The sequence below is a fragment of the Cydia pomonella genome, unplaced genomic scaffold, assembly GCF_033807575.1.
Source record: "Cydia pomonella isolate Wapato2018A unplaced genomic scaffold, ilCydPomo1 PGA_scaffold_59, whole genome shotgun sequence".
Taxonomy (NCBI): Eukaryota; Metazoa; Arthropoda; class Insecta; order Lepidoptera; family Tortricidae; genus Cydia; species Cydia pomonella.
The window spans coordinates 39,062-63,015 of NW_026907892.1; the positions used below are offsets into that span (position 1 = coordinate 39,062).

A 23,954-nucleotide genomic window follows, 5' to 3' on the forward strand; every position below is an offset into this window, starting at 1 on the left:
GTGCACCATTAATATGCCGCCGAGTATCACTCTAGAAATATAGTTATTTGATAGAAAATATAATGCTCTGTAGGATTCAATGGGTGTAGTTTACTCGCCTGCCGTCTAAGATGCCGAAAAACTTCAATGAATGGAAATGTTCATAGAAAGCCTAAGTTTCTTTTTTATGCCCGTGCACCATTAATATGCCACCGAGTATCACTCTAGAGATAATGTTATTTGATAGAAAATATAATGTTCTGTACGATGCAGTGGGTACGGTTTACTCGCCTGCCGTCTAAGATGCCGAAAAACTTCAATGAATGCAAATGTTCATAGAAAGCCAAAGTATCTTTTGATGCCCGTGTACCATTAATATGCCGCCGAGTATCAACCTAGAAATATAGTATAGATAGAAAATATAATGCTCTGTAGGATTCAGTGGGTGTAGTTTACTCGCCTGCCGTCTAAGATGCCGAAAAACTTCAATGAATGGAAATGTTCATAGAAAGACTAAGTTTCTTTTTTATGCCCGTGCACCATTAATATGCCGCCGAGTATCACTCTAGACATAAAGTTATTTGATAGAAAATATAATGTTCTGTACGATGCAGTGGGTGCGGTTTACTCGCCTGCCGTCTAAGATGCCGAAAAACTTAAATGAATGCAAATGTTCGTAGAAAGCCAAAGTCTTTTTTGATGCCCGTTCACCATTAATATGCCGCCGAGTATCACTCTAGAAATATAGTTATTTGATAGAAAATATAATGCTCTGTAGGATACAGTGGGTGTAGTTTACTCGCCTGCCGTCTAAGATGCCGAAAAACTTCAATGAATAGAAAAGTTCATAGAAAGCCTAAGTTTCTTTTTTATGCCCGTGCACCATTAATATGCTGCCGAGTATCACTCTAGAAATAAAATTATTTGATCGATATTTTAATGCCCTGTACGATGCAGTGGGTGCGGTTTACTCGCCTGCCGTCTAAGATGCAAATTTTCTTCAATGAATGCAAATGTTCGTAGAAAGCCAAAGTCTCTTTTGATGCCCGTGCACCATTAATATGCCGCCGAGTATCACTCTAGAAATACAGTTATTTGATAGAAAATATAATGCTCTGTAGGATTCAGTGGGTGTAGTTTACTTGCCTGCCGTCTAAGATGCCGAAAAACTTCAATGAATGGAAATGTTCATAGAAAGCCTAAGTTTCTTTTTTATGCCCGTGCACCATTAATATGCCGCCGAGTATCACTCTAGACATAAAGTTATTTGATAGAAAATATAATGTTCTGTACGATGCAGTGGGTGCGGTTTACTCGCCTGCCGTCTAAGATGCCGAAAAACTTAAATGAATGCAAATGTTCGTAGAAAGCCAAAGTCTTTTTTGATGCCCGTTCACCATTAATATGCCGCCGAGTATCACTCTAGAAATATAGTTATTTGATAGAAAATATAATGCTCTGTAGGATACAGTGGGTGTGGTTTACTCGCCTGCCGTCTAAGATGCCGAAAAACTTCAATGAATGGAAAAGTTCATAGAAAGCCTAAGTTTCTTTTTTATGCCCGTGCACCATTAATATATATATAATAGGCCTTTTCATCTGCGTGAGATGTTTTAAACAGCATCCTGGTAACGACACTTGCGTTCGTGGCTGTATAGCCCTATGCGAGAGAGGATCCCACGTCCACACACGCGGCAGGTGTATGCTTGCCCAGGTGGGCGAGGGTTGGAGGCCTGCTCGTGGCGCCTCATACGTTTCTCTCTTAAAGAGGTAAACCAAGCATCGTCGTGTGTGGCTTGACCATCGTGAATAGCACGACGCCATACGGGTCGGTCTTCGGCCAGTTTTTGCCATTGGTTACATGTGATATTAAAAGTAACCATATCACGCTTGACGCAATCTTTGAAATATAATATGATAGAAAATATAATGCTCTGTAGGATTCAGTGGGTGTAGTTTACTCGCCTGCCGTCTAAGATATAAAAATTCTTCAATGAATGCAAATGTTCATAGAAAGCCAAAGTCTCTCAAAGAGGGCGGTACATCCACAAAATACTAGCATACAGAGACGTGCGTTAGAGGTCGGCTGTTAACAATATTCTCCACCTCGGCTAGTAAAGTGTTATATGTCTCTTCCCTGGGCGCGCGTTCTTTCAGGACGATTTTCAGTGAGCTCTTTACGCTTTTTATAAGTCGCTCCCATGCCCCACCCCAGTGTGGGCTGGCGGCGGGAATAAACGTCCATTTGGTCCCATTATTTATGGCAGCGTTGCGAACCTCTTCATTATTTTTCAGTTCCTGAAGTGCCCTTTTTAGTTCTACGTCGGCTCCACGAAGATTCGTTCCATTGTCTGAAAATATGTGTTGAGGCCATCCCCTCCTCGCGGCCATACGACGGAGGGCCATAATTAAGGCATCGGTAGTCAAGGAAGCGACGGTTTCCAAATGAATAGCCCGAACGGTTAAGCATGTGAAAATCACACCGTACCTCTTCTCCCGCCGTCTCCCAATAGCCACCTCTTGCGGACCGAACAGGTCTATTCCGCAGAAGGTGAATGGTCGCTGGTGATGAGCCATCCGTGCTTCAGGTAAGTTACCCATCCTTGGAATTTCTGGTCTGCTTTTCTTTATTCTGCAGACCATACATTTAGACGCAATATTTTTTACTGTAGGGCGAAGTTTAATAATCCAATATTTTTGTTTAAGGTTGTTCACCACAGTCTCTTGATTCTGATGAGCCGCGCTGACATGGTAAGACTTCACAATCAATCTAGTTATGTAATCTTTTCCATCTAGGATTATAGGCCTTTTTGTTTCAGGTGACACATCGGCAGCAGCATCAATTCGGCCCCCGACGCGCAAGACTCCGTGCTCATCAAGGTAAGGTGATAAGGTAAGTAGTTTACTACTTTTTTCCATGTATTTTCCTTGTTTCAGAATTTTAATTTCTTCACTAAACGATTGCGCCTGTGATTGTCTTATCAGCAGGCGCTCGGCTTCCTCCATTGTCTTGTAATTATTATTATCGGTAAGTTTTCGACATTTTTTTATAAACTCCAAAACAGCGTGAGTACTTCGGAGTAGGCGCAACCACGATGAAAATCGCGTAGGCTCAGGTACAGGTAAGTCAATATACTCATTATTTACCATTTGTATAATGTTAACACACTCTAATTCATTGTCATTTATTGCAGGTTGTAAACAATCCTTCGGCCAAGTGCGCTCATTATCGTATAAGAAAACCGGTCCGTGTAGCCACTGATTTTGTAGAATCGACACATCGTACGCTTCCCTTGTTCCTATGTCCGCTACGTTAAGGTGCGTAGGGACGTACTTCCACTCATCACTGCAGGTAAGTTCATCTATTTCGCCTAAGCGATTAGCTATATATGGCTTATAAGTGCGACATTTGTTTCTGATCCAGTGTAAAGTCGTAGATGAGTCACTCCAGAATATTTTGCGATTAGGTTTTATTTTATGCTCTTTTATTATAGTGTCAGCCAGTCTAGCAGCAAGGACAGCAGAATTTAGTTCAAGTCGAGGAATGGACGTCATTTTATTCGATGAAATTCGGCATTTGCTTGCCACAAATGCGATGTACACATGTGCGTTGCTTTCCCAGCGCCAGTACGCAACGGTACACATAGCCTTAACAGACGAATCGCAAAACAAATGTAATTGTAGATTCGTATAGCATGCAGCGGGCGATGGTTCTAAGTTCAGCGGCTGCACCGGCGCGGGCGCGCCATCCTTGTCTCGCTCACTAGAGGTACCGGCCGCCGCCGCGATCGAGTCTGTCTCGTTCACTCCCGTGACTCCCATATGCGCTGCGTTATAGTAAAATCTCGGCAGCCGTATGTTACGTAATGACTGTAAACAACTTATCCAATTGCACCATTTTTCATATATCTTGTTAGGTATTTCCATATCCCAATCTATGTTTTCTTGCCAACATAATTGTAGAATCATTTTGCCATTAACAGTAAACGGAGATAGAAATCCATAGACGTCAAATATGGACATAACAACTCGCAAAATGTCCCGTTTCGTCGGTCTTTGTGTTCCGTTGATAATATTTTCAGGAATCTTCTTAAATGAAACGTCAAAACCCAGTACATCTTCATGCGGAAACCAGATTAAGCCGAGAGTTCGTTCGCTTTGATATTGTTCTCCGGTTTTAAACTTTACAGCTGCTTCGCCGAGAGTTGATTTTGGCATGGACTCGAGAACCTGTTTACTATTAGAAGTCCAGTTACGTAATTCGAAGCCACCTTGCTGATGAATTGATTTTATATCTCTTATCAACTCAATAGCGGTTTTTTTCATCTGGTAGGCTGTCTATATAATCGTCAACGTAGTGTTGGTTGTATATAGCTTCGCAGGCAGGTAACATCGTTGGCTCGAAACGCTGAGCATTCTTGTTTTTTATATATTGGGCTACGAAGGGGCTACAGTTAGCTCCGAATATTAGCGAAGTCATGACGTAGGTTTTCACTGGTCCCTTGGGGTCGCTTCGGTATAAAAAACCGTAGTGCATTTTGGTCCTCTTCTCTGATTTTGACTCTTAAAAACATATCTTTAATGTCGGCAGTTACACCAATCCTTTGCTCTCGGAACCGCAACATTATTCCAAACAGTGACCTCAGTAGGTCGGGGCCCTTAAGTAGGTAATGGTTTAGCGACAATCCATTTGTTTCAGCGGCGCAGTCAAAAACAAGCCGGAGGCGCTTCTTATTTTTATTATCCACTCCAAAATGTGGTAGGTACCATGTTTTGCTAGTTACTGTGGTATCTTTTAACTCTTGTGCGTAGTCATTGTCAAAGAGGTGCTGGACGCGCTCATTGTATCTCTCTCTATAGCCATCACATCTCTGCATCTTGCGCTCCACTCCCTTAAGGCGCGACATTGCATGAGGAAAAGAGTCAGGCAATTCACAATGCTCATTCTTCCAGGGGAGTCCAACGTACCACCGCCCATCAACAAGTTTAGACGTTTTGTCAAGTTTTTCTATGGCGCATACGTCGTTATAGTTCTCACGGGGTTTACTAGTTACGCCCAATGAGTCATACGTGAAAGAACGACGTACTTCTTCATGTAGATCTTGCAGCAGTCGTTTGTGCTCAGTCGCGTCATCGGTGACGTCATTGTTGCAGATAAACAGAGTTGAGTGCAGCGCGGGCACAGCTGACGACATACGGGCGGGAACTCTTCCATGTATGCACCAACCAAGAGGTGTGCGAGTGGCACAGGGCTCGTCAGGACTACCAACGACGATTTCCAAAGGTAACTGCAAGTGGTAGAAGTCTTGGCCTATCAGTATTTCTGGTTTTAAGTTTTCATCACAGAAATTATTTTTGAGTCCTTGTAAATGAGTAAATTTGTCACAATTCACTAAGTTCGTGTTATAGTTCGGTAGGTCAAGGTCGTTAACACTTTGCGCGGTAAGCGTAAACTTTTGTCCATTCTTGTTAGATATAGTTATATCCACGAGATAAGATTCGCACACTAGCTCAGAGTTCTTCCACGCGCCACGCACACGCATGCACTCGCGACGGCCGCGCGCCCCCACCCGTTTGGCGAGGTCTGCGCTTATCATAGTAACCGAGCTGCCGTCGTCAAGCAAACAACTGGTGCTAATCACACCACAGGGTCCATGGATATTTATGGGCACTACTTTTAATAAACCCTTTCGAGTAGAAGATGAGTTCATGTGCGTCACTACTTCCGTATTAGGCTCCGCTTCAATCTCGGTCACTTGCACTGTACTATTATTGTCCTCATTTTGTTTCTCATTAGGCACAAAATGCAATAACCGGTGATGCGCTAATCCACAGTTGTTTACATCGCAGGCCGCTGCGGGACAAGTATTTCGATCGTGATGTGATAACAAACACTTGTAGCATAAACCGCGGCGTTTAACGTATTGCCAACGATCTTTGCGTAAAGATTTTTTTAAACTTTTTACACTGCGGCAAATCATGTTTAGCTGTTTTACAGTAACGGCACATATTTAGTTCATTTTGTCCACTTTGCACTAATACAGTCTGCGCATTAAAGTCACTCTTATCGTGATATTTATTACGTTTAAAATTGTCCGGACGTGTGTTTAATAATGTAGCACTGCAGGTAGACACTTTGAGCGCTTCTTCGTGAAGAAAATTAGCCAATAAGTCGAATCTAGATGTAGTTCCTTCAATGATGCGTTGATAACTATAATCTGCCCATTTTGATAACAATATGGTAGGCAGCTTTGACAACACAATAGTGACTAGACTCATTCCTTGTAGGTATTCATCACGTTTTAGGGCACGTACGGCAGCGACGTAATTTCTTATTTTATTCGAAAACACAATGATTTCTTTGTGATAATCAGGGGTCATTGTGCCTAATCGTTTGATTTCGTAGACAATCCGGGATAAAATGACGTCAGGGTTCCCGAATTGTAACTCTAAGGTTGACATTAGTATTTCTGGAGATGTGGTACTGATAAGTAGGGCATTCACTGCGTCCTTGGCGGGTCCACGAAGACATTTCCTTAGGCGCCATAGGTTCTCACTATCGCTAAATTTGCAGACTCGGGTAGACTCGTCGAATGCAGATTTAAATTGAAGCCACTCCATAGGGTCTCCAGTAAATATTGGTAACTCTTTAGGTGTGCTGATGCGGCTTAGCAAATTAGAATTGTTGTTTTGGTTGCAAACAGAAGTGGACATAATATCCTTAAGTACACAGGCTAACTGTTGAATTGGACCATCGGTGCCGGAATCGGCCGGCGGGCGCAGCAAGCCTGAAGATTGACCTTGATTAGCGGCGTGCTGCGATTCCAACTCTAAATTACTGCGTTCTACCCACTTAGCAACTTCACTTCGATTATCGGTTTCCGACGGGGGACTGTATTCTTCTTCTAATTCGGCAAGGTCCGCTTCTAAGCGTTTATCGATAAGCTGCATTTCTATTCGTGCTTTCTTCTCGGCCGCCTCCAGTTCCAACTTCTTTCTACGAGCCTCGATGGTAGATGAAGACGATTTCCGGGACAAAGACTTATGGGAGCCGGGCATTTCCGACTTTGTACTTCGGGATTTTAACACCATTGGTTTATCAGGATGCACTGTTTGTGATTTCTTCTCGACTGACTCCAATTCTAGCTTGCTGCGAGCCTCCATAGAAGATGTAAATGATTTCTCAGACCCAGGTTTATGGGAGCCAGGCAACACGTCAGCTTTTAACATCTCGGATTTCACACTTCGTACTTCCAATAAATTGTCCGGTTGCACTTTAGTTTCATCATTTATAGCTGCACTTGTACACGGCTCACTTTGCACGGCTTCCTTTCTCTCCTGTTCTCTTCTTACAGTTCCACGGGTTTTGACCATTATTTTCGACGGTGGCGTGAAGAACATCAAGATCCGGCTCGAAGACCACTTTGTACGGTTTGTGGGTTCGTTTCACGATGAAAAAATAGTCGAAATTAGGGAAACTACTTATATTTTTAAAGAGGGCGGTACATCCACAAAATACTAGCATAGAGGGACGTGCGGAGAGTGCAACAGCTAATATCGACTGCTTTTAAAACTTGCTCTAGTGCGGTTAACTATCAGGACTGCCCCCGCGCATCCCGCTCTCCCCGGACGTCCCCTAGCTTTAACAAACGTAAAACTGGTATTTAAAACTTAAATCTAATTGCGTCGCTCACAGAAAATATAATGCTTTTTAGGATTCAGTGGGTGTAGTTTACTCGCCTGCCGTCTAAGATATAAAAATTCTTCAATGAATGCAAATGTTAATAGAAAGCCAAAGTCTCTTTGATGCCCGTGCATCATGAATATGCCGCCGAGTATCACTCTAGAAATAAAATTATTTGATCGATAATTTGATGCTTTGTACGATGCAGTGGGTGCGGTTTACTCGCCTGCCGTCTAAGATGCAAATTTTCTTCAATGAATGCAAATGTTCGTAGAAAGCCAAAGTCTCTTTTGATGCCCGTGCACCATTAATATGCCGCCGAGTATCACTCTAGAAATGTAGTTATTTGATAGAAAATATAATGCTCTGTACGATGCAGTGGGTGTAGTTTACTCGCCTGCCGTCTAAGATGCCGAAAAACTTCAATGAATGCAAAAGTTCATAGAACACCTAAGTTTCTTTTTTATGCCCGTGCACCATTAATATGCCGCCGAGTATCACTATAGAGATAAAGTTATTTGATAGAAAATATAATGTTCTGTACGATGCAGTGGGTACGGTTTACTCGCCTGCCGTCTAAGATGCCGAAAAACTTCAATGAATGCAAATGTTCATAGAAAGACAAAGTCTCTTTAGATGCCCGTGCATCATGAATATGCTGCCGAGTATCACTCTAGAAAAAAAATTGTTTGATCTATATTTTAATGCCCTGTACGATGCAGTGGGTGCGGTTTACTCGCCTGCCGTCTAAGATGCAAATTTTCTTCAATGAATGCAAATGTTCGTAGAAAGCCAAAGTCTCTTTTGATGCCCGTGCACCATTAATATGCCGCCGAGTATCACTCTAGAAATATAGTTATTTGATAGAAAATATAATGCTCTGTAGGATTCAATGGGTGTAGTTTACTCGCCTGCCGTCTAAGATGCCGAAAAACTTCAATGAATGGAAATGTTCATAGAAAGCCTAAGTTTCTTTTTTATGCCCGTGCACCATTAATATGCCACCGAGTATCACTCTAGAGATAATGTTATTTGATAGAAAATATAATGTTCTGTACGATGCAGTGGGTACGGTTTACTCGCCTGCCGTCTAAGATGCCGAAAAACTTCAATGAATGCAAATGTTCATAGAAAGCCAAAGTATCTTTTGATGCCCGTGTACCATTAATATGCCGCCGAGTATCAACCTAGAAATATAGTATAGATAGAAAATATAATGCTCTGTAGGATTCAGTGGGTGTAGTTTACTCGCCTGCCGTCTAAGATGCCGAAAAACTTCAATGAATGGAAATGTTCATAGAAAGACTAAGTTTCTTTTTTATGCCCGTGCACCATTAATATGCCGCCGAGTATCACTCTAGACATAAAGTTATTTGATAGAAAATATAATGTTCTGTACGATGCAGTGGGTGCGGTTTACTCGCCTGCCGTCTAAGATGCCGAAAAACTTAAATGAATGCAAATGTTCGTAGAAAGCCAAAGTCTTTTTTGATGCCCGTTCACCATTAATATGCCGCCGAGTATCACTCTAGAAATATAGTTATTTGATAGAAAATATAATGCTCTGTAGGATACAGTGGGTGTAGTTTACTCGCCTGCCGTCTAAGATGCCGAAAAACTTCAATGAATAGAAAAGTTCATAGAAAGCCTAAGTTTCTTTTTTATGCCCGTGCACCATTAATATGCTGCCGAGTATCACTCTAGAAATAAAATTATTTGATCGATATTTTAATGCCCTGTACGATGCAGTGGGTGCGGTTTACTCGCCTGCCGTCTAAGATGCAAATTTTCTTCAATGAATGCAAATGTTCGTAGAAAGCCAAAGTCTCTTTTGATGCCCGTGCACCATTAATATGCCGCCGAGTATCACTCTAGAAATACAGTTATTTGATAGAAAATATAATGCTCTGTAGGATTCAGTGGGTGTAGTTTACTTGCCTGCCGTCTAAGATGCCGAAAAACTTCAATGAATGGAAATGTTCATAGAAAGCCTAAGTTTCTTTTTTATGCCCGTGCACCATTAATATGCCGCCGAGTATCACTCTAGACATAAAGTTATTTGATAGAAAATATAATGTTCTGTACGATGCAGTGGGTGCGGTTTACTCGCCTGCCGTCTAAGATGCCGAAAAACTTAAATGAATGCAAATGTTCGTAGAAAGCCAAAGTCTTTTTTGATGTCCGTTCACCATTAATATGCCGCCGAGTATCACTCTAGAAATATAGTTATTTGATAGAAAATATAATGCTCTGTAGGATACAGTGGGTGTGGTTTACTCGCCTGCCGTCTAAGATGCCGAAAAACTTCAATGAATGGAAAAGTTCATAGAAAGCCTAAGTTTCTTTTTATGCCCGTGCACCATTAATATATATATAATAGGCCTTTTCATCTGCGTGAGATGTTTTAAACAGCATCCTGGTAACGACACTTGCGTTCGTGGCTGTATAGCCCTATGCGAGAGAGGATCCCACGTCCACACACGCGGCAGGTGTATGCTTGCCCAGGTGGGCGAGGGTTGGAGGCCTGCTCGTGGCGCCTCATACGTTTCTCTCTTAAAGAGGTAAACCAAGCATCGTCGTGTGTGGCTTGACCATCGTGAATAGCACGACGCCATACGGGTCGGTCTTCGGCCAGTTTTTGCCATTGGTTACATGTGATATTAAAAGTAACCATATCACGCTTGACGCAATCTTTGAAATATAATATGATAGAAAATATAATGCTCTGTAGGATTCAGTGGGTGTAGTTTACTCGCCTGCCGTCTAAGATATAAAAATTCTTCAATGAATGCAAATGTTCATAGAAAGCCAAAGTCTCTTTGATGCCCGTGCATCATGAATATGCCGCCGAGTATCACTCTAGAAATACAATTATTTGATCGATAATTTGATGCTTTGTACGATGCAGTGGGTGCGGTTTACTCGCCTGCCGTCTAAGATGCAAATTTTCTTCAATGAATGCAAATGTTCATAGAAAGCCTAAGTTTCTTATTTGTGCACTTGCACCATTAATATGCCGCCGAGTATCAAACTAGATATAGTTTTATTTGATACGTAGTATAATGTTCTGTACGATAGAGTGGGAGTAGTTTACTCGCCTTCCGTCTAAGATGCAAAAATTCTTCAATGAATGCAAATGTTCATAGAAAGCCAAAGTCTCTTTGATGCCCGTGCATCATAAATATGCCGCCGAGTATCACTTTAGAAATAAAATAATTTGATCGATATTTTAATGCTCTGTACGATGCAGTGGGTGCGGTGTACTCGCCTGCCGTCTAAGATGCAAATTTTCTTCAATTAATGCAAATGTTCGTAGAAAGCCAAAGTCTCTTTTGATGCCCGTGCACCATTAATATGCCGGCGAGTATCACTCTAGAAATATAGTTATTTGATAGAAAATATAATGCTCTGTAGGATTCAGTGGGTGCAGTTTACTCGCCTGCCGTCTAAGATGCCGAAAAACTTCAATGAATGGAAATGTTCATAGAAAGCCTAAGTTTCTTTTTTATGCCCGTGCACCATTAATATGCCGCCGAGTATCACTCTAGACATAAAGTTATTTGATAGAAAATATAATGTTCTGTACGATGCAGTGGGTGCGGTTTACTCGCCTGCCGTCTAAGATGCCGAAAAACTTAAATGAATGCAAATGTTCGTAGAAAGCCAAAGTCTTTTTTGATGCCCGTTCACCATTAATATGCCGCCGAGTATCACTCTAGAAATATAGTTATTTGATAGAAAATATAATGCACTGTATGATTCAGTGGGTATAGTTTACTCGCCTGCCGTCTAAGATGCCGAAAAACCTCAATGAATGGAAAAGTTCATAGAAAGCCTAAGTTTCTTTTTTATGCCCGTGCACCATTAATATGCTGCCGAGTATTACTCTAGAGATAAAGTTATTTGATAGAAAATATAATGCTCTGTACGATGCAGTGGGTGAGGTTTACTCGCCTGCCGTCTAAGATGCTGAAAAACTTCAATAAATGGAAATGTTCATAGATAGCCAAAGTCTCTATTAATGCCCGTGCACCATTAATATGCCGCCGAGTATCACTATAGAGGTACCGTTATTTGATTGATGATATAACGCTCTGTACGATGCAGTGGGTGTAGTTTATCTCGCCTGCCGTCTAAGATGCCGAAAAACTTCAATGAATGCAAATGTTCATAGAAAGCCTAAGTTTCTTATTTGTGCACTTGCACCATTAATATGCCGCCGAGTATCACTCTAGATATAGTTTTATTTGATACGTAGTATAATGTTCTGTACGATAGAGTGGGAGTAGTTTACTCGCCTTCCGTCTAAGATGCAAAAATTCTTCAATGAATGCAAATGTTCATAGAAAGCCAAAGTCTCTTTGATGCCCGTGCATCATAAATATGCCGCCGAGTATCACTTTAGAAATAAAATAATTTGATCGATATTTTAATGCTCTGTACGATGCAGTGGGTGCGGTTTACTCGCCTGCCGTCTAAGATGCAAATTTTCTTCAATGAATGCAAATGTTCGTAGAAAGCCAAAGTCTTTTTTGATGCCCGTGCACCATTAATATGCCGCCGAGTATCACTCTAGACATAAAGTTTTTTGATAGAAAATATAATGTTCTGTACGATGCAGTGGGTGCGGATTACTCGCCTGCCGTCTAAGATGCAAATTTTCTTCAATGAATGCAAATGTTCGTAGAAAGCCAAAGTCTTTTTTGATGCCCGTTCACCATTAATATGCCGCCGAGTATCACTCTAGAAATATAGTTATTTGATAGAAAATATAATGCTCTGTAGGATTCAGTGGGTGTAGTTTACTCGCCTGCCATCTAAGATGCCGAAAAACTTCAATGAATGGAAAAGTTCATAGAAAGCCAAAGTCTCTTTGATGCCCGTGCATCATGAATATGCCGCCGAGTATCACTCTAGAAATTCAATTATTTGATCGATAATTTGATGCTTTGTACGATGCAGTGGGTGCGGTTTACTCGCCTGCCGTCTAAGATGCAAATTTTCTTCAATGAATGCAAATGTTCATAGAAAGCCAAAGTCGCTTTTGATGCCCGTGCACCATTAATATGCCGCCGAGTATCACTCTAGAAATATAGTTATTTGATAGAAAATATAATGCACTGTATGATTCAGTGGGTGAAGTTTACTCGCCTGCCGTCTAAGACGCCGAAAAACTTCAATGAATGCAAAAGTTCATAGAACACCTAAGTTTCTTTTTTATGCCCGTGCACCATTAATATGCCGCCGAGTATCACTCTAGAGATAAAGTTATTTGATAGAAAATATAATGTTCTGTACGATGCAGTGGGTACGGTTTACTCGCCTGCCGTCTAAGATGCCGAAAAACTTCAATGAATGCAAATGTTCATAGAAAGATAAAGTCTCTTTTGATGCCCGTGCATCATGAATATGCCGCCGAGTATCACTCTAGAAATTAAATTATTTGATAGAAAATATAATGCTTTGTAGGATTCAGTGGGTGTAGTTTACTCGCCTGCCGTCTAAGATGCCGAAAAACTTCAATGAATGGAAATGTTCATAGAAAGCCTAAGTTTCTTTTTTATGCCCGTGCACCATTAATATGCCGCCGAGTATCACTCTAGACATAAAGTTATTTGATAGAAAATATAATGTTCTGTACGATGCAGTGGGTGCGGTTTACTCGCCTGCCGTCTAAGATGCAAATTTTCTTCAATTAATGCAAATGTTCATAGAAAGCCAAAGTCTCTATTGATGCCCGTGCACCATTAATATGCCGCCGAGTATCACTCTAGAGGTACTGTTATTTGATTGATGATATAACGCTCTGTACGATGCAGTGGGTGTAGTTTACTCGCCTGCCGTCTAAGATGCCGAAAAACTTCAATGAATGCAAATGTTTATAGAAAGCATAAGTTTCTTATTTGTGCACTTGCACCATTAATATGCCGCCGAGTATCACTCTAGAAATATAGTTATTTAATAGAAAATATAATGCACTGTATGATTCAGTGGGTGAAGTTTACTCGCCTGCCGTCTAAGACGCCGAAAAACTTCAATGAATGCAAAAGTTCATAGAACACCTAAGTTTCTTTTTTATGCCCGTGCACCATTAATATGCCGCCGAGTATCACTCTAGAGATAAAGTTATTTGATAGAAAATATAATGTTCTCTACGATGCAGTGGGTACGGTTTACTCGCCTGCCGTCTAAGATGCCGAAAAACTTCAATGAATGCAAATGTTCATAGAAAGACAAAGTCTCTTTTGATGCCCGTGCATCATGAATATGCCGCCGAGTATCACTCTAGAAATTAAATTATTTGATAGAAAATATAATGCTCTGTAGGATTAAGTGGGTGTAGTTTACTCGCCTGCCGTCTAAGATGCCGAAAAACTTCAATGAATGGAAATGTTCATAGAAAGCCTAAGTTTCTTTTTTATGCCCGTGCACCATTAATATGCTGCAGAGTATCACTCTAGAGATAAAGTTATTTGATAGAAAATATAATGCTCTGTACGATGCAGTGGGTGCGGTTTACTCACCTGCCGTCTAAGATGCCGAAAAACTTCAATGAATGGAAATGTTCATAGATAGCCAAAGTCTCTATTGATGCCCGTGCACCATTAATATGCCGCCGAGTATCACTCTAGAGGTACTGTTATTTGATTGATGATATAACGCTCTGTACGATGCAGTGGGTGTAGTTTACTCGCCTGCCGTCTAAGATGCCGAAAAACTTCAATGAATGCAAATGTTTATAGAAAGCATAAGTTTCTTATTTGTGCACTTGCACCATTAATATGCCGCCGAGTATCACTCTAGAGATAAAGTTATTTGATAGATAATATAATGTTCTGTACCATGCAGTGGGTGCGGTTTACTCGCCTGCCGTCTAAGATGCCAAAAAACTTCAATGAATGCAAATGTTCATAGAAAGACAAAGTCTCTTTTGATGCCCGTGCATCATGAATATGCCGCCGAGTATCACTCTAGAAATAAAATTATTTGATCGATAATTTAATGTTCTGTACGATGCAGTGGGTGCGGTTTACTCGCCTGCCGTCTAAGATGCAAATTTTCTTCAATTAATGCAAATGTTCATAGAAAGCCAAAGTCTCTATTGATGCCCGTGCACCATTAATATGCCACCGAGTATCACTCTAGATCTAGTGTTATTTGATGCATAGTATAATGTTCTGTACGATAGATTGGGTCTAGTTTACTCACCTGCCGTCTAAGACGCAAAAATTCTTCAAATAATGCAAATGTTCACAGAAAGCCAAATTCTCTTTGATGCCCGTGCATCATGAATATGCCGCCGAGTATCACTCTAGATATAGTGTTATTTGATGCATAGGATAATGTTCTGTACGATAGTGTGGGTGTAGTTTACTCGCTTGCCGTCTAAGATGCAGAAAAACTTCAATGAATGCAAATGTTCATAGAAAGCCAAAGTCTCTTTTGATGCCCGTGCACCATTAATATGCCGCCGAGTATCACTCTAGAGGTACTGTTATTTGATTGATGATATAACGCTCTGTACGATGCAGTGGGTGTCGTTTACTCGCCTGCCGTCTAAGATGCCGAAAAACTTCAATGAATGGAAATGTTCATAGAAAGCCTAAGTTTCTTATTTGTACACTTGCACCATTAATATGCCGCCGAGTATCACTCTAGAAATAGTGTTATTTGATACACATAGTATAATGTTCTGTACGATAGAGTGGGTGTAGTTTACTCGCCTGCCGTCTAAGATGCAAAAATTCTTCAATGAATGCAAATGTTCATAGAATGCCAGTCTCTTTGATGCCCGTGCATCATGAATATGCCGTCGAGTATCACTCTAGAAATAAAATTATTTGATCGATAATTTAATGCTCTGTACGATGCAGTGGGTGCGGTTTACTCGCCTGCCGTCTAAGATGCAAATTTTCTTCAATAATTGCAAATGTTCGTGGAAAGCCAAAGTCTCTTTTGATGCCCGTGCACCATTAATATGCCGCCGAGTATCACTCTAGAAATATAGTTATTTGATAGAAAATATAATGAGCAACTTAATGAGGTTGGACGGAAAATTTTTGCTGCCGTGGGATCGCTTAGGCGTCTCCGCAACTTTTTACCGCTTGCCACTAAAATTGCGCTGGCGCAATCACTTCTTCTTCCTATTCTAGACTATGCTGACATATCTTATCTCGATCTTACAGAAGAGCAATTAAACAAGCTTGAACGTCTTCAAAATGTGTGCATTCGTTTCATTTTTGGGCTACGGAAATTTGACCATGTCTCCAGCTTTCGGTCACAGCTCAAGTGGTTACCGATACGTTTTCGACGTAATACGCATATCCTTTCTCTTCTCTACAGTACCTTATTTATTTCTAATACTCCTGGTTACCTTAAAAAGCGGTTTAGTTTTCTTTCGTCTGTTAGGTGTTCTCAAAATCTTCTTCTTGCTCCCCCTCGGTCATCTAGTAAGTTCTACATCAAATCCTTCACTCTCCAGTCTGTAAGAATGTGGAATGCTTTGCCCATTAATATAAAACGAGCTCAATCCTTAACCATTTTTAAAAAACGTCTTAAAGAGCATTATTTATCACTTTCTTAGTCTTGGTCATTTCATTCATGTAAGTAAATTCTCCTTTATTTTCTCTACCTGGTTGTTACTTCACTCCCTAGAATGCTTAATATTTATTTATGTAGGTTTATGTAGTGTATTATTGTAATTTAAATAATTTATGTAATTTATGTAGTGTATGTTTTATTGTTTGTAGTTTATAATTTAAAATTAACATATTATAAGTATACTTGTTTTATTGTTGCTTTGCACTGCCCAATAGCCTATTTCTTGCCACCGGTTTGCTATCTGAAGGTTGTCTGGAAGAGATTGCTTTATAGCGATAAGTCCGCCTGTTGTTACCTACTAATTTAAGTCCTGTCTTTGTTTGTAATATGAGTTTTTCTTTAGTAGTGCACAATAAAGAATTTTATTATTATTATTATTGTCTGTCTTTTACAAATTCTCGGGACCATGGGGTCCCGGACATTTGGAAGGCGTGCGTGGGGCCGAAGCCAACACGTAGAGGCCCCTTGTAATAAGACAATTTACTCTAAATGTAATGTGACACCAACCGACGATTATCCCTGTTCACACTATAGCAGTGCACCCAAGGACAAGCCCCGGTTAGTGTAGGACTATTGTAAAAAAAAGGGTACCAAAATAAACCGGGCTATTGGGTTGAGTTGCAAGTGGACTGGTAACCGAGACTATGGAGAATACTATGGCACCTGCCCTGATCATATGTTTTTAAAAACACGACAAAATGGGCAGGTGGTGACTTGCCAACTCACAATATGGGTCCCCGAAAACGGCCGCTCGCACGGAGCGACAAGGGGACAACATTGCATGAGCGGCTCAGGGTGTGGAGAGGTGTGCGCCGCTTTCTACCCAGTGGCTGTAAGCAGCCACTGTGCCAACTCGCGTCTTATGCAAATTTCACTTCCACCCTGCGAGCATATAGCTCTGACACCCCCACTCTGGACGGCCGGTAAAGGCAAGCCAGAGGTGAGAATCCTGCGGCCCCTGCTCAGTGTTCACTCCAGCCGGCCAATCAAGGCATGCCGGAGAGAGGGACCTGGCCGACTCTCGGGGGTATGGGACCCAAGGGACGTCACTTCCCATTCAGCTCGCCACAAGCTGCCCTGGGGGCTAAATTATTATTATTATTATAATGCTCTGTAGGATTCAGTGGGTGTAGTTTACTCGCCTGCCGTCTAAGATGCCGAAAAACTTCAATGAATGGAAATGTTCATAGAAAGCCTAAGTTTCGTTTTTATGCCCGTGCACCATTAATATGCCGCCGAGTATCACTCTAGAGATAAAGTTATTTGATAGAAAATATAATGCTCTGTACGATGCAGTAGGTGCGGTTTACTCGCCTGCCGTCTAAGATGCCGAAAAACTTCAATTAATGCAAATGTTCATAGAAAGCCAAAGCCTGCTTTGATGCCCGTGCACCATTAATATGCCGCCGAGTATCACTCTAGAAATAAAGTTATTTTATAGAAAATATAATTCTCTGTACGATTCAGTGGGTGTAGTTTACTCGCCTTCCGTCTAAGATGCCGAAAAACTCCAATGAATGCAAATGTTAATAGAAAGCCTAAGTTTCTTATTTGTGCACTTGCACCATTAATATGTGCTTCATTACGTGCTTTCTTTGCTAGCAGAATGAAAGATTCTTAATGTATTTATTTATTAGCTTCAGATGTTTCGTCTTTATATATATATATGTATATATATACATATTTATTTATATATGTATGTGTGTATTATGTTTGTATGTATATGTTATTTTATGTATTTTGCTTGATTTGTTTTGCTATTGTAATTGTAGCACCGCTCTCAATCTCTCTGCTTAGCCTTAAGGTTGACTGGTAGAGAATGCCTCGTGGCATTAAGTCCGCCTTTTGTACTATAAGATTGTTTTCTTTTGTGCAATAAAGATTAAATAAATAAATAAATATGCCCCCGAGTATCACTCTAGATATAGTGTTATTTGATACATGTTATAATGTTCTGTACGATAGAGTGGGTGTAGTTTACTCGCCTGCCGTCTAAGATGCAAAAATTCTTCAATGAATGCAAATGTTCATAGAAAGCCAAAGTCTCTTTGATGCCCGTGCACCATGAATATGCCGCCGAGTATCACTCTAGATCTAGTGTTATTTCATACATAGTATAATGTTCTGTACGATAGAGTGGGTGTAGTTTACTCGCCTGCCGTCTAAGATGCAAAAATTCTTCAATGAATGCAAATGTTCATAGAAAGCCAAAGTCTCTTTGATGCCCGTGCACCATGAATATGCCGCCGAGTATCACTCTAGATCTAGTGTTATTTGATACATTGTATAATGTTCTGTACGAGAGAGTGGGTGTGGTTTACTCGCCTGCCGTCTAAGATGTTGAAAAACTTCAATGAATGCAAATTTTCATAGAAAGCCAGTCTCTTTGATGCCCGTGCATCATGAATATGCCGCCGAGTATCACTCTAGATATAGTGTTATTTGATAGAAAATATAATGCTCTGTACGATTCAGTGGGTGTAGTTTACTCGCCTGCCGTCTAAGATGCCGAAAAACTTCAATGAATGGAAATGTTCATAAAAAGCCTAAGTTTCTTTTTATGCCCGTGCACCATTAATATGCCGCCGAGTATCACTTTAGAGATAAAGGTATTTGATAGAAAATATAATGCTCTGTACGATGCAGTGGGTGTAGTTTACTCGCCTGCCGTCAAAGATGTTGAAAAACTTCAATGAATGCAAATGTTCATAGAAAGCCTAAGTTTCTTATTTGTGCACTGGCACCATTAATATGCCCCCGAGTATCACTCTAGATATAGTGTTATTTGATACATAGTATAATGTTCTGTACGATAGAGTGGGTGTAGTTTACTCGCCTGCCGTCTAAGATGCAAAAATTCTTCAATGAAAGCAAATGTTCATAGAAAGCCAAAGTCTCTTTGATGCCCGTGCACCATGAATATGCCGCCGAGTATCACTCTAGATCTAGTGTTATTTGATACATAGTATAATGTTTAACTACCTGTTTTAGTTAAGTTAAATGAAATATTTAAGTTATTTGTGCGCTCTAAACAAAATTTAATATACTGTTTTGTATTTATCTCGATAAGTGAATTGTAAATTCTTATGAGAATAAATGATCTTAAACCTAAATGTTCTGTACGATAGAGTGGGTGTAGTTAACTCGCTTGCCGTCTAAAATGCAGAAAAACTTGAATGAATGCAAATGTTCATAGAAAGCCAAAGTCTCTTTTGATGCCCGTGCACCATTAATATGCCACCGAGTATCACACTAGAGATAAAGTTATTTGACAGAAAATATAATGCTCTGTACGATGCAGTGGGTGTCGTTTACTCGCCTGCCGTCTAAGATGCCGAAAAACTGAATGAATAGAAATGTTTATAGAAAGCCTAAGTTTTTTATTTGTGCACTTGCACCATTAATATGTCGCCGAGTATCGCTCTAGAAATAATGTTATTTGATAGAAAATATAATGCTCTGTACGATGCAGTGGGTGTCGTTTACTCGCCTGCCATCTAAGATGCCGAAAAACTTGAATGAATAGAAATGTTTATAGAAAGCCTAAGTTTTTTATTTGTGCACTTGCACCATTAATATGCCGCCGAGTATCACTCTACAAATAATGTTATTTGATAGATAGTATAATGCTCTGTACGATGCAGTGGGCGTTTTTTACTCGCCTGCCGTCTAAGATGCCGAAAAACTTCAATAAATGCAAAGGTTCATAGAAAGCATAAGATTCATATTTGATGCCCGTGCACCATTGATATGTCACCGAGTATCACTCTAGAGATAGTGTTATTTGATAGATAGTATTATGTTCAGTATGGTATAGTGGGTGTGGTTTACTCGCCTGCCGTCTAAGATGCCGAAAAACTTCGATGAACGCAAATGTTCATAGAAAGCCTCAGTTTCTTATTTGATGCCCGTGCACCATTAATAAGCCGCCGAGTAATGTTATTTGATTGATGATATAATGCTCTGTACGATGCAGTGGGTGTAGTTTACTCGCCTGCCGTCGAAGATGCCGAAAAACTTCAGCAAATGCAAATGTTCATAGAAAGTATCAGATTCTTATTTGATGCCCGTGCACCATTGATATGTCGCCGAGTATCACTCTAGAGATAGTGTTATTTGATAGATAGTATTATGTTCAGTATGGTATAGTGGGTGTGGTTTACTCGCCTGCCGTCTAAGATGCCGAAAAACTTCGATGAACGCAAATGTTCATAGAAAGCCTCAGTTTCTTATTTGATGCCCGTGCACCATTAATAAGCCGCCGAGTAATGTTATTTGATTGATGATATAATGCTCTGTACGATGCAGTGGGTGTAGTTTACTCGCTTGCCGTCGAAGATGCCGAAAAACTTCAATAAATGCAAATGTTCATAGAAAGTATCAGATTCTTATTTGATGCCCGTGCACCATTATTATGTCGCCGAGTATCACTCTAGAGATAGTGTTATTTAATAAATAGTATTATGTTCTGTACGATACAGTGGGTGTGGTTTACTCGCCTGCCGTCTAAGGTGCAAAAATTCTTCAATGAATGCAAATGTTCATAGAAAACCTAAGTTTCAAATTTATTGCCCTTGCATCATTCATATGCCGTAGAGTCATACTATATACGAGTCATAGAGCATCTTATAGGGTATTTAAAGCAGCTTTTAGTAGAGCTGTACCCCTTTTAGTTTGGACGTTATAGCAGCAGCCGAATTATTTCTAAAAGGTTTGTGGAGAATAATAAATATTTTATTTTTTATCACCTTACTTCTGGATCGATGATTGGGGTTTCACTATATACGTTTCATTAAGCATCTAATAGACTATCCAAAACAGGTTTTAAGTAGTAGAGTTGTATCTCTTTTAGTGTGGACTATATAGTACTAACCGAAATATTTCTAAAAGGTTTTACGTTTTGTAGAAAAAATGAAATCTGTAATAATCGGCTGCAATTCTGCAGGGCAGTTTAGACAAAATGCCCTTATATAACGAGACACTGCCCTAACGTTCCACCAATATGTTTGTTTCCAATTTTTTGAAACGCTTGTATTACGTTCTATATTAACTAAAAGTTGCCCTAAAATTCAACTTTTATACGAAAAACGGCTTTAAATATGTTAAATTAACAAAATATATTTTGACAGATGCTTTCGCGCCCAAAACGCTTTTTGAAAATTGTGTGACGTCACAGTTTACGGTTTGACACATAACTTCATACACCCGTAGAAGATACGAACTGTCAACTGACATTTGTCATTTGTTGTTTATCACCTAACTGTCAACAGTGTCAATCCGAGAGTTGTGACGTCATCAGAATCTTCAAAGACGTTTCGTGTTTGGTCACGTGACGTGTGCCAAAAGATATTTTAAATTCAATATTTACAAAAATATGGTCATTACAGGTCCCCTAAAAGTAGTTTAACATGTTCTTATAATCCAAAAGAATTTATTGGGATACAATTCTGCCCTAAGATTTGTAGATGGAAACAACCCTATTGTGTTATGTATGGTGAGATTTCATACGGACTTCTTAATTTGGTAGGTTAATTTTAGTGTGATGTTGGCGGCCGACTGGCGCCAACATTTGGTCGCCAACTTTTGGCCGCTAAATGTTAGAGGCCGACTGTGACGCCAATATTTGGCCGCCAACTTTTGGCCGCTAACTTCACACCGGTTGCAAGATATAGCTAAAAGGTATTTTCATGCGAAAGAAAACTTCAGGATTACTTTAAAAATCAAGGAACTGCTTCACAAATGCCATATGGATAATATTCAGGTAATATTGGCTTGGATTCCAAGTCCTAGCGGAATAACGGGGAATGAGGTAGCCGATCATTGCGCTAAAGAAGCGATAACGATTGGTATCAACATGAATGACCGATGTTTCCCTCGCGACATTGCCCAAGCTCTGACCCACTTACGAGATACCTGGAACACCCGATGGCAAACTACTCAACTAAGGATCGCTAAGCATTTTCGCAGAATTCAACCAAATATTCTCCATAAACCGTGGTTCTCCGGTATACGGAAGCCAATGCCGAAGAACATTACTTCTACGATCATTCGCCTTCGACCGGGCCATGTTTGTACCCCTGTTCGCTTAAAAAAGATGCGTGTTCGAGACCACTCTCTGTGTGAATGAGGTCCAGTGTTGCCAACTGTAATGGTTCTGAATATGCTAGATTGAGGATGAAAAAATGCTAATAATATTATGCCTACTGTTCTTTATAATAAGGTTGAAAGTTGTATGTAGGGATTTTTCTTAAGAGATAGACATGTGCACTGTTTGAAGATTTATTTGCGACTGGATTTTGACACATACATGCATAATGCATACATTAATACGTTCACTCACACATGCTAAAAACGCATCTAACATACCGCCCACCAAAAGGGCATCGACCTTTTTTTAAGCTACATAGGTATAGATACAACTCATCTACAAAATTGTACATAGTATTTTACTATAACAAATTGTATGATTAACTACATAAATGCATGCAATTGCATTGACAAACTATAGCACTATGTTTAGTAAGGAAAGCAAGTACTTATGAGAGAGTATTACATAACAACAGGTCAGCAAGTTAGGTCAAATTCAATTACTAAAAGTTATAGAAATATTTAAGTATTTAGTTAGTTAGTTACAAAAACAAAGTAGAAGATTTGAAACATAGTTACGTGCAAAATTAATTTAATTTGGAGCATTAGGTAAATTACGATTCTGTATCAACAGGCTTAAGACACAATTTAGTAATAGTTATTTTTATGATTGAATCACCACTTTTAATTCAGTATACTCGTAGGTACATGGGTTAAGTTATCAGCGCCGGCGTGTTTATCCATTATGTGTCCAAGTACAAGCTGCCGTTTCCCAGGAGTATACCATTTCTAGGTGTATAGCCTTGGTGATCATGAATATGAAAGTTGCTATGTAGGCCTTACATGTTTTGGCACCTCGACCTTTAGACACAAAACATTGATAAAGACCGGCAAAATCAACACCGCTATTCAAAAAAGGTTTAGCAGGTGTTACTCTTTGTTTAGGCAAATCTCCGATCAGCTGATCTGTAGTAATAGCGTTATGTCTTGCACATTTGAGGCATTTTCTGAGGTAAGTTGTTAGTAATCCCTTAACTCTTAGGATCCAGTACTTCGTCCTTATATAATTCAGTGTCAGCTGGTATCGCCCATGTAATGTTCTTCGGTACGCGGCGTGCATGATGAGATTTATGAGGTATGTCAGGTGACAATTCCCTATAATTATAGGATGATTTCGTGCTTCATCTAACTCAGAATGGCACAATCTACCGCCCACCCTGAGGATATCGTTAGCGTCAAGGTAAGGGTTCAAAGTTCTTAGTTTGCTCTTAATGGTCACTCTTTTCCTTGTTTTTAAGCTGTCTATATCTTCATTAAAATATTCTGCTTGCACAGCTTTTATACATACTAATAGTGCCTTCTCTAATTCTTGTGTTGTTATTATCTTTTCTGTGTTTGTATTTTTATCTTTCAGGTACGTTAAGAATCTTCTGGCGTAAGCGATGGACTTTAGTAAATCAGGTAAAGTATTATATTTTTCAAACTTCTCAGGTAACATTTTACAGACTTCTGTATTTTTATTTCTATTTAGCTTAGTGTGAGTGATCTGTCGATACCCCCCGTCAGGGGGGTATGAGGGGCCGCTACCGCTCCATGGCTGCGG

General features: G+C 40.1%; 1 protein-coding gene across 1 annotated transcript in view; it reads left to right on the forward strand.

Annotated features, from left to right (window-relative positions):
• The window catches only part of LOC133534129 (uncharacterized), an 84,489-nt gene that overhangs the window by 27,165 nt on the left and 33,370 nt on the right, over nucleotides 1–23,954 (forward strand). The window lies entirely within an intron of this gene.